Source organism: Cryptotermes secundus, unplaced genomic scaffold (assembly GCF_002891405.2).
Source record: "Cryptotermes secundus unplaced genomic scaffold, Csec_1.0 scaffold391, whole genome shotgun sequence".
Taxonomy (NCBI): Eukaryota; Metazoa; Arthropoda; class Insecta; order Blattodea; family Kalotermitidae; genus Cryptotermes; species Cryptotermes secundus.
The window spans coordinates 489258-507182 of record NW_019737394.1 but is presented as its reverse complement, the minus strand read 5'-3'; the positions used below and the strand labels follow the sequence as shown (position 1 = coordinate 507182).

General features: G+C 44.8%; 1 protein-coding gene across 1 annotated transcript in view; it reads left to right on the top strand.

Annotated features, from left to right (window-relative positions):
- Positions 1–11932: 11932 nt before the first annotated feature.
- Positions 11933–17925, top strand: part of LOC111870313 (receptor-type guanylate cyclase Gyc76C) — a 263240-nt gene continuing 257247 nt past the window's right edge. The window contains exon 1 of the mRNA XM_023862486.2: positions 11933–12003. The gene's annotated coding sequence lies outside the window, so the exon portion shown is untranslated. The remainder of the gene's footprint in view (positions 12004–17925) is intronic.

The following is a 17925-nucleotide window of genomic DNA, read 5'->3' as shown; positions in this document are numbered from 1 at the left end:
GGGGGGGGGGGTTGGGTTACAGAGGTGTAAACGCAGAACAGCCTACGGGACCTCATTGTGGATCCACTGCAGAGTTCCATTTATCGCTGGTCATGTTACGTCACGCTGTGTCGTGCTGCTACGCGTCACGCTCAAACAGTTGATAGCGCCTGGTACGGTTCTTGCAGGTACGGAGACAAGTTCAACCGCCTCGAGGTGAAAATTGGAATATACACGTAACGCGTAGCCTATCTTAAACTGTGAGGCGTCATACCCCAGGAGGTCGGGACGATCTGTAAGAACGGTCACCCGCTGTACCACGTACAGTTGTTGAATTTTAGTAAAATTTAGTAGCCTTCGGAAGATGCAGCTGCAACCGACGGTACATTTAGCGTATTATACAGGAACATTTTGTAGTTTACTGTAGATGTTGAAAGGTTGTAAAGCTATTTAGGTTCCTGCTGTCACCTTACAGCCTGATAGGGACACGCAACAGTGCAGAACTATACTTTTCATGCCTGTACAGGAACATTTTATAGCTTACTGTAGGCGTAGAGAGGCTGTAAAGCTATTTAGGTTCCCGCTGTCACCTTACAGCCTGATAGGGACACGCAACAGTGCAGAACTATACTTTTCATGCCTGTACAGGAACATTTTATAGCTTACTGTAGGCGTAGAGAGGCTGTAAAGCTATTTAGGTTCCCGCTGTCACCTTACAGCCTGATAGGGACACGCAACAGTGCAGAACTATACTTTTCATGCCTGTACAGGAACATTTTATAGCTTACTGTAGGCGTAGAGAGGCTGTAAAGCTATTTAGGTTCCCGCTGTCACCTTACAGCCTGATAGGGACACGCAACAGTGCAGAACTATACTTTTCATGCCTGTACAGGAACATTTTATAGCTTACTGTAGGCGTAGAGAGGCTGTAAAGCTATTTAGGTTCCCGCTGTCACCTTACAGCCTGATAGGGACACGCAACAGTGCAGAACTATACTTTTCATGCCTGTACAGGAACATTTTATAGCTTACTGTAGGCGTAGAGAGGCTGTAAAGCTATTTAGGTTCCCGCTGTCACCTTACAGCCTGATAGGGACACGCAACAGTGCAGAACTATACTTTTCATGCCTGTACAGGAACATTTTATAGCTTACTGTAGGCGTAGAGAGGCTGTAAAGCTATTTAGGTTCCCGCCGTCACCGTACAGCCTGATAGGGACACGCAACAGTGTGCAGAACTATACTTTTCGTGCCTGTAGAAGAACATTTTAGAGCTTACTGCAGGCGTAGAGAGGCTGTAAAGCTATTTAGGTTCCCGCCGTCACAGTACAGCCTGATAGGGACACGCAACAGTGTTCAGAACTATACTTTTCGTGTCTGTACAAGAACATTTTATAGCTTACTGGAGGCGTAGAGAGGCTGTAAAGCTATTTAGGTTCCCGCCGTCACAGTACAGCCTGATGTGAACCTGTAAATATGTGTAGAAATGCACGTTTAGCTCATCGCTAGAATCGGGAGGGGGAAGAATTGAATCGCGTACATTTTTGTATTATTTGAAGCGTTCTTTGTATCAGGAAATTTTGAAATTGCGAACCCCTGTACTAGGGACTGGCAGACGGAGGTAACGTTACACGTAGACACACGAAGGTAGGTAATTTATCCCTATGTTGTTTAGTTGCGCTTCTTCAACGGCAGAGGCGCACAACCAGAGAGCCCTGAAGTGGTAAGATATTTTTCACTTCACCACATCCAGACCGGCTCTCAGCCTAGTGGGTTACAGTACATCTTCCTCCAAGGGTCTAGAGCCCTGGACGTGAAGGTGACCACTCACCTCCATCTAGTGTCATAGTGAAATAAGGCCAGGTGCATAGGGACACATTACCATTTACTCGTCGTGTATAGGTCTCTTATTTGTGAGGTATTTCACCCCCTCCCCAATACAAAGTAACTGATCCTCTCTTGTTTCTGCAACTTCATTGCGCAAGGCTGTACAGCACTGGCTGTAGCCTCACATTCGGAGGACGTTTGCATCGAATCTCGGCCAAAACACGGGCTATACTGATTGAGGTTTTCCGTGGTTTTCTTCCGACATTCCAAACGAATGACAGGATAGTACCTTGATTAGGCCACAAGCGTGTGCTTTCAGTTCCTTTCCAGCGTCGTAAAATAGCTCACAAAGAGATCCCCCCCGAAAAAATAAGGGGTGTCCTTAACTTCGCCTTGTGAATTGTTTGCTGTCCAAAAGTTGGTTGGATCTCCTCGCACGTAGGCGCCGTGTGCAAATTCTGACGCACGGCACCTTGTTAGCGGTTTGGCGAGAATAAGCAATTGGCGTCACACGTAAACAGACATCTGAATTCTGAAGCAAACCAACGGTTGTACTTTGAACACGTTTCCAATGATGGTTGTCTGAAGTGGCCTTAATGACCATCGGTTTATATGGTACCGTTGTAACTATGAAATTTTACCAAATGAAAGGCGTATAGCGTACATATCAAGCGTTATCTGTCTGCATGCAACCAGCTGGTTCGGCTGAAGGATACTTTTGTTTAAAAAAAAAAAAAAGAACAGCCGAAGGGCCGGGCTTGTTGTTAATTGATACAGAGTTTCTGTCAATAGATGGCATCGAAAATGTCATAGCGATGTTTAGATGAGGACCAGGTTTTTGTGTGATCTATACCTCTGGTCATTTGTAGGTCATTTGAAGAAAGATTGCGCCTACCTGCAAAGTAGCCTTGGCTTTTCTAGCAGATAGTACAGTGGTGGGGCTTGGCAGTCAGATGGTTAACACGGATTATATTTGAGGTTGGGAGGTGGACGTGATCGCCTAGGGTTCCCGCCTCGTTGGCAGGCATGATTGTTAACAGTGGACCTTACGAAGCAATACTGAACTGCAAGTGTTTCCATCCCAGATGTTTATTTGAAAATCGTTTTAGCCAGGATGGGTCAGTCAGTATAGTGACGGGTTATAGGATTGAAGGCGGGGGTTCGATTCCCTGCATGGGCAAAAGATTTTTCTCTACTCCACACAGTCCAAACCAGCGCTGGGGCCCACCCAGCCTCCTGTCCTGCTGGTACCTAGGGCTCTTTCTCCCGGGCTTCCATGAAGTGAAGCTGACCACTCAGTTCCATGTAGTGCCGAGGTCAGGAATGATGGAGCTATACCTCCACTCGCTCATACGTCTTCGTGGCGCGTTGCGTAATTAATTAAGCACAAGGCCAGCTTTACCGTTACACGTGTTACAATAAACCCCCAATAATCCGGATTAATTTGGGGTGAGGTTACCTGGATTAATGAAGCGAAAGATAGCCGTAAGAGACAAAAAACTTAGAAAACAAATAAATGGAAATTGTAATAATATACGTAGTGCTGATGGAAGTAAATATAAAAATATCACTTCAGCAACTTCTTCCTCTGTCAGAAGCTGAAATCCAGGGTCTCCTTCATCCAGCTCAAGCCAGTTTTGAATATTTTCTTGGGTGATTTCAGTCTCTCCACCTGTCCTCAACACAGTCCGAAAGTCCTAAATCCCATGTGTCTATTAAAGTATGTACTCAGAGATAGCGCAGACGGTATAGCGATTGGCTACGGGCTGGAAGACCGAGGGTCGGAGTTCGAGTCCCAGTGGGGTCAAGAATTTTCTCTTTTCCACGTCGTCTAGACCGGCTCTGGGTTCACCCAACTCCTACCCAATGGGTATCAGGGCCCTATTCCCGGTGGTAAAGCGGCCTGGGCGTGAAGCTGACCACACCTCCAAGTAGTGCCGAGGTCAAGCAAATGTGATGTATACATCCACTCCCCCATACGTCTTCATGGCACAATGCTTAATTAGTTAAACGCAGGGACAGCTTTACCTTTTACTCAACTATGAACAGAATTGTTCGTTTTTCGTGTTTAGATCCGGATTAGCGCGAGTTTAGTGCACAAGAAAGTGTCGATGTTTTAAACTTTCTTTTTTAATTTTCCACTAAATCCTCTGTGTGTCAGGTTTGGTAAGCAGGAATCTAGTGCGCAGTCATTTTTTTTGTGGCGACGTTTCGGCAAAGAAGACTGCGTATTATATCAAAGTATTACCTCTGTGTTTAGACCAGACCTTCTTCCGTAAAATTCACAGTGGACTTCTCAGGTCAGCTAACTTATATGCGGACTATAGAGTGTGTAAGGGTTATTGAAGCATCTTAATTGCAGTGCGTCACCCTTCCTCCCTCTCACAGTGCTGTCTTCCTATATTTCTCACGGCAGTTTCTAAGGTGAAAGGCAAAGTTGTCCTTGTGCTGAATTGATTAAGGACTACGCCATGAAGATGTATACGGGAGTGGAGGTATAGCTCCACCACTATTGGCATTGGCACGTGATGATTCCCTAGGCCAGGTTGCCTTCACCTCTGTGTGAACAAACATTGACTATTTTACTGACCATTGTTCGCCTCTTTGTCTTGTTAACGGATGCGATGCCTTCATTACCATATTAGTAGGATACCGTACTGGCCGTACCATAGCACAGACAGTTAGTCGCCGGCTTGCCACCTCGGCAGCCCGGGTTCGATCCAAGATCGGATTATGTGGGATTTGTGATGGACAAAGTGGCACTCAGGTGGGGTTTTTATCCGAGTACTGCGGTTTCCCCTGCCAATTGTCATTCCGCCTGCTTCTCCATATGTATTACACAAAATACCCGACGCCCTGTAATCTCAATACTGATTCATTCATTAATCAATGGCTCTACAGCCGTTTTTTGGGTCCTGACCGTTTTCTTTCAATTTCATAATCCAGTACACGGTAGAACTCCTTGGACGATTGACCAGCCCGTCGCAAGGCCGCTGCCTACACACAGGACAACACAAATAGAATAAACTCACAGACATCCATGCCTCGAGTGGGATTCGAACCCACGATCCGAGTGTTTGTGGGCGAAGACAGTTCATGCCTTAGACCGCACGGCCACCGTGATCGGCCTCGATACTGATAGCATCGTTAAATAACCAACATGACTGAGAACGTGCTACTGGAACCACCAGTCATACCAGTCCGACATCGTACATTTTTACTTAACAGATTGGGATAGATGCAGTTTCATTTTTTTTTTTTAGTTTCTTTGGGTGAGGTGAGACTGAGTCCACTTGGTACGTAAACCACTAATTGGCCTAATGTACCGCCCCGGATGATATATGAGTATACAGCATTTGGTGAAATGAGAATTGGCACGAAAACCGAAGTACTCCGAGAAACCCCGCCTCAGTCCCACATTGTCTACCACAAATCCCACATGACCCGACCCGACATGAAACCAGGGTCTCAGGGGTGGGAAGCCGGCGACTGACCGCCTGAGCTGTGGGACGAACCTGAGTTAGATGTAGCTCTTCAAGGGCAATCGGTTCAAATCTCGGCTGGAACAAAGCGTACACGGGAGAACGGGCTTGGAAAGCTATAGGGGAGAGATTACAAAGGCAGGGTCGATCATGATAAGAAAATTAGGAGCAGAAAGCAAAAGACAGATATAGGAAAATATTCCTTTGTACGTAAATAGGGCCATTCAGCTCTGGAACCAACTACCTGCAGGTGATTTAGGGAGTGCCTCCTGTAAACCAAGTAATTTTGGGAAAAGTGTTAGGAGAGTGATAAATAAGGCGAAAAATGCAGTGAAGTGAAGTGTTGTAAGGATGTGTAGGGAAGTGGAATGCAAGGAAGGTCATGCTGAAATGTGCGTGCATCAGTTCATGCCATTTCATTACTGTTGTTGTTGTTATTGTTATTGGAGAGGGTGGGTTTCCCCATGCACTTAGACCAGATATTGGTCCATTGTGCGTCCCCCTGTGATATTCTACCAGTCTCTATTCCCTACCGGTACTGGTGCGTGCCATCAGTCCCGACTCAGCCAGCGAGTTCGGTCTCTACTGGCTCAGCGGTATCTCGATGCTTGCCCCATCTACCAGAGGCGTTAGAGACTACTGTTGGGTGGGAAATGTCCTGAATTTCGCTCAGAGGTCCCCTTGGGACACGAGGTTCTTTTACGTGCCGTAAAGCTACGACACGGAACCCACGGCTTAAAGTCCCTCCCGGAGGACTTGTTCCCTGAATTTTTCCGCCCTTAAAAATTCCATGACCTCCGCCGGGTTTGAACCCGCGTACCTTGAGTCACGAGGTGGGAACGTTATCCCTAGACTACGGAGGCCGCTTTTCATTACTGTTACTGTTTTTTGTATAGTATGCTTATTTTTATTAATATTAATTTATATAATTTTATGCATTGTGTCTGGTATATCCTTTATTGTTTTGTGTAGTTTCATGTGCTGTTTTTTAAGCGGTTTGTTATTTTGGGTGTTATTTGTGTGTTGTATCTTATTGTAGTACCAATGCCACCGGGTGAAAACCCATTTGAAGTTAAAATAAATAATAAATATAGTGTCCTTGTTCAAAGCGCCGGGAAATACGCCACAACCCACCACACATTGTTCAGTGACTCAATCAGTGAAGTGCTGTGCCAGAGCTGAGCCGGTTATGCGCTGGTTTCTTACAACAGAGCTTCCAGTCAAATCGGGGGTGAGACACGAGATTTGCTGTGGACGCAGTGGCACTGGGATGTCTTTCTCCGGTTTCCTCCAGCTAGCTACTCCACCACTCTTCTGTACGCAGCCATCACCGCCTCCTAATATGTGCGACAGCCCTGACCGGGCAGCATATTGTCACGATTTAGTGGTGTGAATATCGACGGTGTATAGATTGGAAAGCGCCACCGCCTATTCCCACACTTCACAAGTCACCACAGCACCTGCTAAGCCTTTTCCTTCCCGCTGTATCCTCAACAGCCGTTCCCTGATAACGGCTTCCAATATTTGAGATTCTTCAGCTTCCTGCTCTCGGGTCCTCTTATCACAGCCGCCCGTGTAGAACTCTTTTGTCAGTTCCAAGTCACAACTGCCAACTCCGGAACTAAACTACAGCGCCATCTATTCTCAGTTATTCTCTCAGCTGACCTGGGGTCCTCGTATGGCCTGGGGGGCGGACACAAGAGAAGACACCGTTTCCAATAATTGCCCTATTGTTGCTTGCGTATTCGTTGCATCGGGAACGTGTTTACTGAGTCGCTGCCTAGCAGTGCACTACTCTGGCTCCACTATTCCAGCATTCAGGCGTCATGTCACACTATTATAGCGTCCATCTTTAAGCTGGGGGCCATTCATCTCTGATTTGGCACTTGGCTGATGCATAGTAATAAAGTTGAAGTTTCTTTAACAGACCAACGAGGGTGATAGGGGCTGTGCATATATCATACATGATAGAGATTCAGGAAGCCTGAAGAGACAAACAGCTTGGGAATCTTAGAGGTATGTAGGACGTTATTAAAATTGATCTTAAAGAAACACGATAAGAGGTAGAATGGATTAAACTGGCTCGACTTGTCCGGCTCTTGTGAACACGGAAATTAACTTTCGGGTTCCATGAAATATTTTGACGAGGTAATACCTAGCAGCTTCTCAGACAGGTTGTGTTGCATGTAGTTGTGATGACGATTACTTCATGACAGCATACTGATGGGCCTATATTCTGTGAATGAAACTGTGTAAAGAATCGTGGGCATCCTTCTCTGCGTTCCCATGTCTGTGTCTGTCCAGACGTATTGACTTGCGGCAAGGCGGAAGTGTAAATACCGTGACTGATCGGTTTGTTCCGAGTCGATTTTGCTGCACTCGTGACTGTCAACAATGAGACAAGTCACGCCCAGAACATGACAAGATCAGACATACACGCCCTTGCACCAATAGGTCGCACGACGCTGTCTCGATATGTGCAGTCGTTCGTGTTGCATTCTGCAGTGCGACACTTAACGACAAAAGAAGGTCGCATTCTGTACAGGGGGCTTCATACATAAGAATATCACATTGTATACTTAGAGCTCCATACAGAAGAGTGCCAAATTCTACACTGATAGCGCCATACAGAAGAGTTCCACTTTCTGCACGGAGGGCCCCATACAGAAGTCACATTGCGCACTGAGAGCTCCATACAGAAGAGGCCCACATTCTGTACTGAGAGCCCCATACAGAATAGTGCCACATTCTCCCCATACAGAATAGAGCCACGATCTGTACTGAGAGCCCCCTACAGAATGGTGTCACATTTTGCATTGAGACCTCCATACAGAAGAGTCACATTCTGCACTTGAGGCTCCATACAGAAGCGTGCCACATTCTGTACTGAGAGCCCCATAAAGAAGGGTCACATTCTGTGCTGGGAGCCCCATCGAAAAGTATTCCATTCTGCACTGGGGATTTTATAGAAAAGAGTGCCACATTCTATCCTGAGAGCCCCATACAGAAGAGTCACATTCTGCATTGAGAGCCCCATACAGAAGAGTGTCACATTCTGCACTTAGAGATCCATACAGAAGAGTGTCACATTCTGCACTGAGAATTTCATACAGAAGAGTGTCACATTCTGCACTGAGAACTCCATACAGAAGAGTGCTAGATTCTGCACTTAGAATTCCATACGGAAGAGTCCCAGATTCTGCACTTAGAGCTCTCTACAGAAGAGTGCCAGATTCTGTACTGAGAACTCCATACAGAAGAGTGCCAGATTGTGCACTTAAGCTCCATACAGGAGAATCCCAGATTCTGCACTTAGAGCTCCCTACAGAAGAGTGCCAGATTCTGCACTGAGAACTCCATACAGAAGGGTGCCAGATTCTGCACTTAGAGCTCCCTATAGAAGAGTGCCAGATTCTGCACTGAGAACTCCATACAGGAGTGCCAGATTCTGCACAGAGAACATTGTGAAGCTGTTATAATTATCTATAGCCACGGATCTGTAAGTTCATTAAATCTAACTACCAATCCAAACCCCTTATGTAGTCAAATCATGTGTGCAATGGTATACATATATACCAAATTTAATATAGATTCGTTCAGACATTCAAAAGTTGATGGGGGGGGATACATAGACACCCAGCTTCTTGAACTCATATGCCTACTTTTTCTTTCAAAATACAGAATGTTTGCTAAAATATGTATTACATGTATTTTTTATCGCACTGGACAATGAAGTGATGCCAACAGTCTGCATCAAACTTTGTAGTCGCATATCTTCCACGCCGTGTATAAAGGTTAGTTATGCCAGTCATTGAATCGTCGAGCATCTCGCCCTGAAGACTGGAGGGTACTTTTACCATTGTGATACAAAGTGTTCTGTTTTGTCACCCTACATTTTAAATTGTTTATATTATCTGCCGTTGAGCGCAGTTATGTGAAACTTTCACGGACCGTTCTACGCACTTGGAAGATTTATTATTTACGCCAAAACGTGTTGCATATTATTACTTAATGGCGTGACTGTAGACTGGGTTTCGATCGGTAGTCGGATTTATTGGACACTTCTAACACACAACTCATGACTACATATTATATATTATTATCACACAGAGACTAGGGGTCTCAGTCACTGCTTTTACCGTGGTTCTTCGTAGCGGCTTCCTCTGCGTTGGAGAACTATACCTGGCTTCAACTACCAGCTTCTGCAACTCTCAACTGACTCTCTGCCTGTAGGCTATATCTCGACTCCTCTCCAGAAATTCGACCCGGACTTCACGCAGACTGGCTCCAAGGCTCTCACACCATCCCGTGCAGAAAACTTCGCTTCCAACAGCTCTTCTATTGTTACTTGTGTTCCTGTTGCGACTACCACATGACGGCTACTGAGACAACGGCCTAGCAACGGGCGTGTTTACAGAGTCGTTCCCTAGCTGGCTTCACATTTATGGCTTTCAGCAGACATGCCACATTATGTTGTCTCAAGAAACAGGGACTGCTGATTGAGAACCCAGTTTGTTATGCTTAACGTCACACACTTTTGGCTTCTTGTTGCTGCTTTTCATGCTTCACCGACAACTTCTGTACGAACGGATAGGTTACTTTTGCGTGCCATCGCACGTTTTTCTCACATTTCCTGTTCCTTCACACTGTTTAGTAGGGCAGTAGACAGTGCCTCTCGATGGCACAACACGAACAGAAAACTATAGACGGTTTGTGCAATAAACGCTTTCTGATCCGTCTTATACGACACCAAGTTATTGCTCAGTTCAGTATATCAGGTGGCTTCAAACGAATTTCCCAGTTGCGTAGTACCATCTATGAAAGTTTCATACCGTTCCATTGGATATTAAGGAAGTGACACAAATATTGACAGCCAGAGTTCCTGGCTATGATCCAGAGATGCGGGTTCCATTCCAGGCGCTACCAGATTTTCTGAGAAATAATGGGTCTGGAACGGGGTTCACCCAGCCTCGTGAGGATAGTTCAGGAGCTATTTCAAGGAAATAGCGGCTCCGGTCTAGAAATCCGAAATTAACGGCCGTGGGGATTCGTTGCGCCGACCACGCGGCACTCTTTATCCGCTAAAGTTGGCACTAACTTCGACGACAGGCGATCCCTCGGTCGGTATAGTTCGCTTGGGGAATAAAACCACGGTGTTTGTTTTTTATTCTTTGTTTGATAGAAATATTAAGGTGGTAGAAGATGAAATGAAACTCCCTGTATGAGGCACACGTCACAACCATTAAACTGTCGTAAGCTCTTAACATTTGTGATAGGTAAGGGACTGTCGCCTACTGAACTGTTATCTGTTTCAGATCATGTCGACACCGCTCCTCCGGAAGCGTTCGAGAGTGATTTCTCTGTTCCTTGGAACCCAGCACGTTTCCTGAGGTAAGTTCTGGAACTTTGGAAATATTGTACCGGTGTGTCCAGTCATCACAGTAGTGTGTATAACTACAGTATATCAGGGAAAGGTAAAGTTATTCCTGTGATAAATGATATAATGATACAAATTCCGTCCCAAGTGCAAACAATATATTATGTGTCCTTGATCTTGCTCCTCTACACTACATGTTTCGGCCTCAGACGGCCATCATCAGGTGTATAACACTCACGTTGCTGTCACACTGCACCCAGCCCAAAATTTAACATTTAAAACACTTTCCTTGTTATTATCAACATCTACTTCGTTGATATCTGTCTGGTTTGTAGATTATTTTACACACGTTAATTTTGACGTTCATGTAGTAGCACTATAAAATCTTTAGTTCTAATTTTAAAATCTTTTAAAGTTTTTCTCTAAATTTTAAATTTAAAATTGTTAGGGTTACTCGCCCTATGTCTAAAGTGCTGCAGCGGCTAGTTCATGTTTCCACACTGTACGAGTATATNACCGACAACTTCTGTACGAACGGATAGGTTACTTTTGCGTGCCATCGCACGTTTTTCTCACATTTCCTGTTCCTTCACACTGTTTAGTAGGGCAGTAGACAGTGCCTCTCGATGGCACAACACGAACAGAAAACTATAGACGGTTTGTGCAATAAACGCTTTCTGATCCGTCTTATACGACACCAAGTTATTGCTCAGTTCAGTATATCAGGTGGCTTCAAACGAATTTCCCAGTTGCGTAGCACCATCTATGAAAGTTTCATACCGTTCCATTGGATATTAAGGAAGTGACACAAATATTGACAGCCAGAGTTCCTGGCTATGATCCAGAGATGCGGGTTCCATTCCAGGCGCTACCAGATTTTCTGAGAAATAATGGGTCTGGAACGGGGTTCACCCAGCCTCGTCATGATAGTTCAGGAGCTATTTCAAGGAAATAGCGGCTCCGGTCTAGAAATCCGAAATTAACGGCCGTGGGGATTCGTTGCGCCGACCACGCGGCACTCTTTATCCGCTAAAGTTGGCACTAACTTCGACGACAGGCGATCCCTCGGTCGGTATAGTTCGCTTGGGGAATAAAACCACGGTGTTTGTTTTTTATTCTTTGTTTGATAGAAATATTAAGGTGGTAGAAGATGAAATGAAACTCCCTGTATGAGGCACACGTCACAACCATTAAACTGTCGTAAGCTCTTAACATTTGTGATAGGTAAGGGACTGTCGCCTACTGAACTGTTATCTGTTTCAGATCATGTCGACACCGCTCCTCCGGAAGCGTTCGAGAGTGATTTCTCTGTTCCTTGGAACCCAGCACGTTTCCTGAGGTAAGTTCTGGAACTTTGGAAATATTGTACCGGTGTGTCCAGTCATCACAGTAGTGTGTATAACTACAGTATATCAGGGAAAGGTAAAGTTATTCCTGTGATAAATGATATAATGATACAAATTCCGTCCCAAGTGCAAACAATATATTATGTGTCCTTGATCTTGCTCCTCTACACTACATGTTTCGGCCTCAGACGGCCATCATCAGGTGTATAACACTCACGTTGCTGTCACACTGCACCCAGCCCAAAATTTAACATTTAAAACACTTTCCTTGTTATTATCAACATCTACTTCGTTGATATCTGTCTGGTTTGTAGATTATTTTACACACGTTACTAAGGTGATATCTGTCTGGTTTGTAGATTATTTTACACACGTTAATTTTGACGTTCATGTAGTAGCACTATAAAATCTTTAGTTCTAATTTTAAAATCTTTTAAAGTTTTTCTCTAAATTTTAAATTTAAAATTGTTAGGGTTACTCGCCCTATGTCTAAAGTGCTGCAGCGGCTAGTTCATGTTTCCACACTGTACGAGTATATGTGTTATCTTGTGTAGTCTTCCTGTGTGCGTGCCGCTGCTATTCTTTACTACGTGTGCTCACGTAGTAAAGAATAGCTTGATCCAATAAGCCTGATTAAACTGGTCGAAAATTCCAGTTTTGACAACTTATATAGCAAGCCAGGGTGCCATGTAGTTTCAAAGGCTTTTTCGATGTACAAGAACACCGCAGCCGTAGACATTTTATTGTTGAATTGAGGGTCACGTGGTCCGTTAGCCTCTTTGCAGTGTCGTGCTATGACGTGCACGGAAACAAAACTGGCCTGCGTTAAGCAGGCCTCTTTCTTCAATGTGCTTTTGGAATATCTTCAGAAAGACTTTCTTGAAGCTGTCCCTGTAACAGGCCGTGAAGGTCCATAAGGTCGTGAGACATCGAGGCTTCCACATTTTCTCTAAACAATCGGCTCACACATGGCGGTAAGGTTGTCAGCCTTACGCGCCGGCCGCCCTTTACCCCTTAGGAAGATTCCTGGAACTCATTTCTTTTGCGGAGGTATCGCGTGCCCCTATGCACATGGATAATTTTACCTTTCTACCATTACACCAGTTAGGTTATTACAGCACACATGTATGTACATTATGTTGGGAAAGTGTGCTAGGTTTTACAAACATTACAGTGCACTTAGGTAGTTGTGGTGGCCGAGGCGGTGCAGCAATTCCATGTACTGTGGATTGGAAGGAAATAAAGGAGGTGGAGGAACCAAGGAAACATAGAACATACATTGAACGCTGGTTTTCAGTGAATGCTAATTGTCTTATTAACTGTATTTGCAAAGAGGAAGTCTAGGGCAGCCTTCAGTTCTGGTGAATAGCTCTGTAGTACGCGCGAGAACTTCTGCACCCAATTGTAAACAGCTTGACGTGACCAGGCACTTCTCACCGTAGATGGGAAGCATTTCTTTATGAATATTCTTCGATTCCATACCTTTTGCCCACAAAAACCGCACAACGGAGCGCTGCTCGAGGGTTGTACTCTCACTCAGAGGGGCCACCATCTTGCAACTGCTGTTTCGCTTTTGTAAACATCGATTGTCTCGTGTAGAATGCTATCAATTGCCACCGGATTAATGCTGCCATCTAGTGGCGATTGCCTCAAGTGCCTCATTCAAACAAGTAGTACCCCACATCAATTTGTAACTTACTTGTCGACTCACCTACGTACAGTAACACTAATTCAGAAATAAAATTCAGCGACCATTGTTTCAAGGCACTGCTTGTAACCATCGCAGCGTCTTTGATGTTACTGTACTCTTATCAGATCAGAAGGACAAGTGGTCGAAGCCTGGGAACCTTCTGCGAGGGAGAGTCAATAAATAGATGACAAATGGATATAAAACGTAAAACATGTGATATTTGAACCTGGATAAAACGTTTATTTCTCGGCATATCCTCTGCCAACATTGACACACCGTCCCATCGCTTTTCCAGTGCGCCGAAACCCGGAGCATATAAGGGCGAAGGCACAGCAAGGAAACTGGCAACCGCAACGCAACCGCAATTTCCGATAACTGTTATCAGCAGGGCCCGGATTTTGATGACCTGAAAATATTTTTAAAATGACAGAAAAATCCAGAAAAATGACCTAAAATATGACCCAAAAATGTAATATGCAGGGCCCGGATTTTGATGACCTATCAAATGACCGAAAAAATGCAGAAAAATGAGCTAAATGAGAAAATAAAGGACACTTCGCTTCCATGTTATTCACATTTCAGGAAACATATGAAGAAAAATTCCCTAAAATGGCCAAAAATGATAATAAATACCCTTAAAAGTCCAAAAATTTACCAAAAAATTACCCCCAAAATGAAAACATGATCTTAAACCTAAAAAGGTCAGAAAATGACAAAAAATTACCTATAAAATTTACATTTCTGTAACCAGCAGCTCATGTCCGAGATTTATATATTTAAGAGCATCGCACAGGATACAAGGAAAGAAAGATGACATGTCAACAAAATCCGGGCCCTGGTTATCAGCCTGAGTTGAACACGCGTTACTGAATAGAGCAACGCAAATTGAGGAAACGATGGGGCCTCCAGAAGAGTGTTTCCCAAACTTTTTCGGGGCCACTGCTCCCCTACCCCTACCCTACCCTACCCTACCCTACCCTATAAAGAGCATTCTTCGGAACATCGGTTTGCATAACCCACTAAGGAGGATAATAACAGCTCCCCCCCCTTGGCACTAAAACCACAGTGGGCCTAGGCCTACCTCCAGGAACTTCTCCGTTCACTTCGGTTTTTCTAGATGTTACACATTCGTTAGGACTCCTTGGGTGGGTGATCAGCTCGTCGCAAGGCCTCTACCTGTACACAAACACAGAAAACGCACAAACACGAACTAAACATCCATGCCCTGAGTGGGATTCGAACCCACGATCCCGGTTTCCAAGCGAGCGAAGACAGTACATGCCTTAGACCGCTCGGCTACCGTGACCGGCCAATAACCGCTTTACTGTTAGTACATTCTTAATGCAATAGATGGGCTTGGTTAAGTGATACCAGTTTCCCAATGTCTGATCTAAAGTCACTTCAATCGTAAACAAGCGAACAATACGCTTGGAGGGGCCCACCTCCAGCGCCTTCAGGGGGCGATGCAGCCCACTTTGGAAACTACTGCTCCAGACAAACGGCTTGGGCCAGGTAGTTCATAACATCAGAATATGAATGGCTTCCGCTTTTGCGGCTGTTTGTCACGTGACAGCGTTGCTGTTGTAGTGTAATGTGCGTCAGGTAATGCACACCTTCTGAGTACAGCCTGGGTTGAAAATGTCCTTTTTTGGAGGAGGAGGGTTACGATGGTGTTCGGCAGCTGGACAATATGGCGTCTTGGTAAGATGATAGATGAATTGGAAAGAATTGTGAATGAAGTAATCATGGCCTCATCGGAATAATATCCCGCCACTTGCCTGGAGGAATTGAGGAAAGCCACAAGAAGCCCCAGTCAGGATAGTTGGTGTCATCGCCGAGATTCGATCTGAGCGCCTCCCCAATGCATGTTTAGATATTTGCCACCATGCCAGCCCCATCGGGTTTGTGTTCATTACATATACATGACAGCAGTATTACGTATGTGTGTGGCAGACAGTGACTGAGACGCCTGACACGAAACAGACCGTGTGAAATGTAAAGGTGCAATACTACGGACGTGGATACTTCACAGTGATATATTAGAGATTTGAGGTTCTCACAGCAGTGATTATAGAGAACACTGTCTTTTGGGGGATCTAACACCGTGTAGTTTGGTAGAAGTCCACTGACGTTTCGAAGGATCAGATTCTGCCGTGGTTCCTATCTGGCTTTTGCTACTTCGGGTTATTTTTGGGCGTGATTTGCTCTGTTTGACACTTATTTTTGTTGTTTTCTCGCTTTGACTTACTCTTTCACCGTCAACAAGGAGTTGCATTTGTTCGAGAAGTCTGTGGACTTTTCCGACCTACACGGCATTAAAACTCGGGACATTTTCAGATCCTTCTTGCCATCAGAAGGTCGCCCACACAACCCCAGATGTGGCTCGACTCAAAAACAGACGTAATGACTGACCATTGTTAGTCGTATCATGATTCTGATCGCAGTACAGAAATTGTCCACCCCCCCCCCCTTGCTTCTCCCACGCGTTGTATTAATAGCCAGGTCCGGTTTTGTGGAGGCCAGCAGTCTTGTGAAGCTCCTCACCTCGACCCCCCACCGTCAGTGACTCACCTGCTCACGACGTGGTGGTCCGGTGTTCCAGCCCCTCTCACGTTCAGCGAGTGAGAATCGGCTGAGGCTGTTCAGACGGATAAAATCGTCTTGAACCTGCTTCCTCATATATTCCTTTCCACTCCATGTTGACGTTTGACGTCATCTGCCACGAATAGCACGCACAAATAGTCAGTCGTAAGTTGTCTGCTTTACATAGTACATGCACATCAAAAGTAATTACCAGTACTCACACAATCGTCATACACTGAAACAGAGGATTTCCCACCTGTTATGTTAATAACGTAACTTGCGTTAATGCCGCGTGTTAACTGTTTACATTTCGTTGCTGTGGTAACCCGAAAGTACATAATGACAATTATATATCTCACGGTTACACTGCACCCACTAAGAAGGATGTTAGTTGATGACGTGTCATCGTTTGGATTACAGATATACTTAATTAGATGTGTATGTATGTTTCTTCATGTAACAGATTTTTACTTCATGAACCGTTTTTGAGAAAATTCCTAAATTCGTTTTGGACAGACCTACATTAGCGTACTGCAGAATTTACAATGAACTCGAAGAGTACTTACTGTCTTCAGGGATACAACGCCGTGTAGTAAGTTAAACAGTCACCCGACCTTCCGGAGGAACATGTCGCGTCCATCTTCAGGGTCGAAGAATAAGCCCAGCAAGACATCAGAATGAAAGCAGATGGAAATCCAGGGCTTCTGCTTATCTTGTACACTGAAAATTGAGGAGATATGTTCTTCCGAAACGTCGGCTGACTTTCAACGGACTACAGGACGTTATATGACAGAAGATAATAAAGGCTCCCACACACCAGAGCGATTGCGATGGCGGTCAGATATTTCCTGCTGAACTTATAGACGCTTTCAGACATGCAGCGATCTTGCGGGCAGCGTTCCACTCCGCGGTGGCGATCAGATGCAGCTTGTCGAGTTTGACCGCTGTCCGCGTCGCTGTGTGTTAGCATGAACAATGAGTATAACAGAGCAACTTATTGAAGCAGTAAAAGTACATAATATATTGTTTGATTTGTCGCATCCTGATTACAAAAATATAAAAAAGGAAGATGAAGTCTGGGAACAGATGGACAGATCCACGTTTTCTTACGCTTCTTTCTGAAAAATATATTAATTAATATACAATTAATTGTGATCTTAATATTTGTAATAACTTCTCAGATTTCTCGAATTGTACACAATAAAACGAATAATTACCTTGCTTGCTGCTGTTCCTCGTCATGAACAACCGCTGCCAAAAGTAACGCTTCTTCCAGACGAGAATATCGATGCATCGTTTACGATTTTGTGCCTACGCGATTTTTTAAGCTGATCGCTACCACTGCATTGTTGGTGTGAGAAGACTTTACCGACACCGTGACCTCCACCGCCATCGCGATCGCTCTGGTGTGTGGGAGCCTTAACTCTTCATAACCACCGCTGTGAGAACGTCAAATCCTACACTATAAACTCGTACGAAACAAGTAACTCCTGCTGTGAAAGTTGTCCCTGTGCTTAACTAATTAAGCACTACACCAGTGTTCCGCAACCCTTTTCTACTCGCGGCACACCATGAAGTATCCATGACTCAACACGGCACACCAAAATGTTATTCCCCTCAGAAACGCATGATATCAGATAAT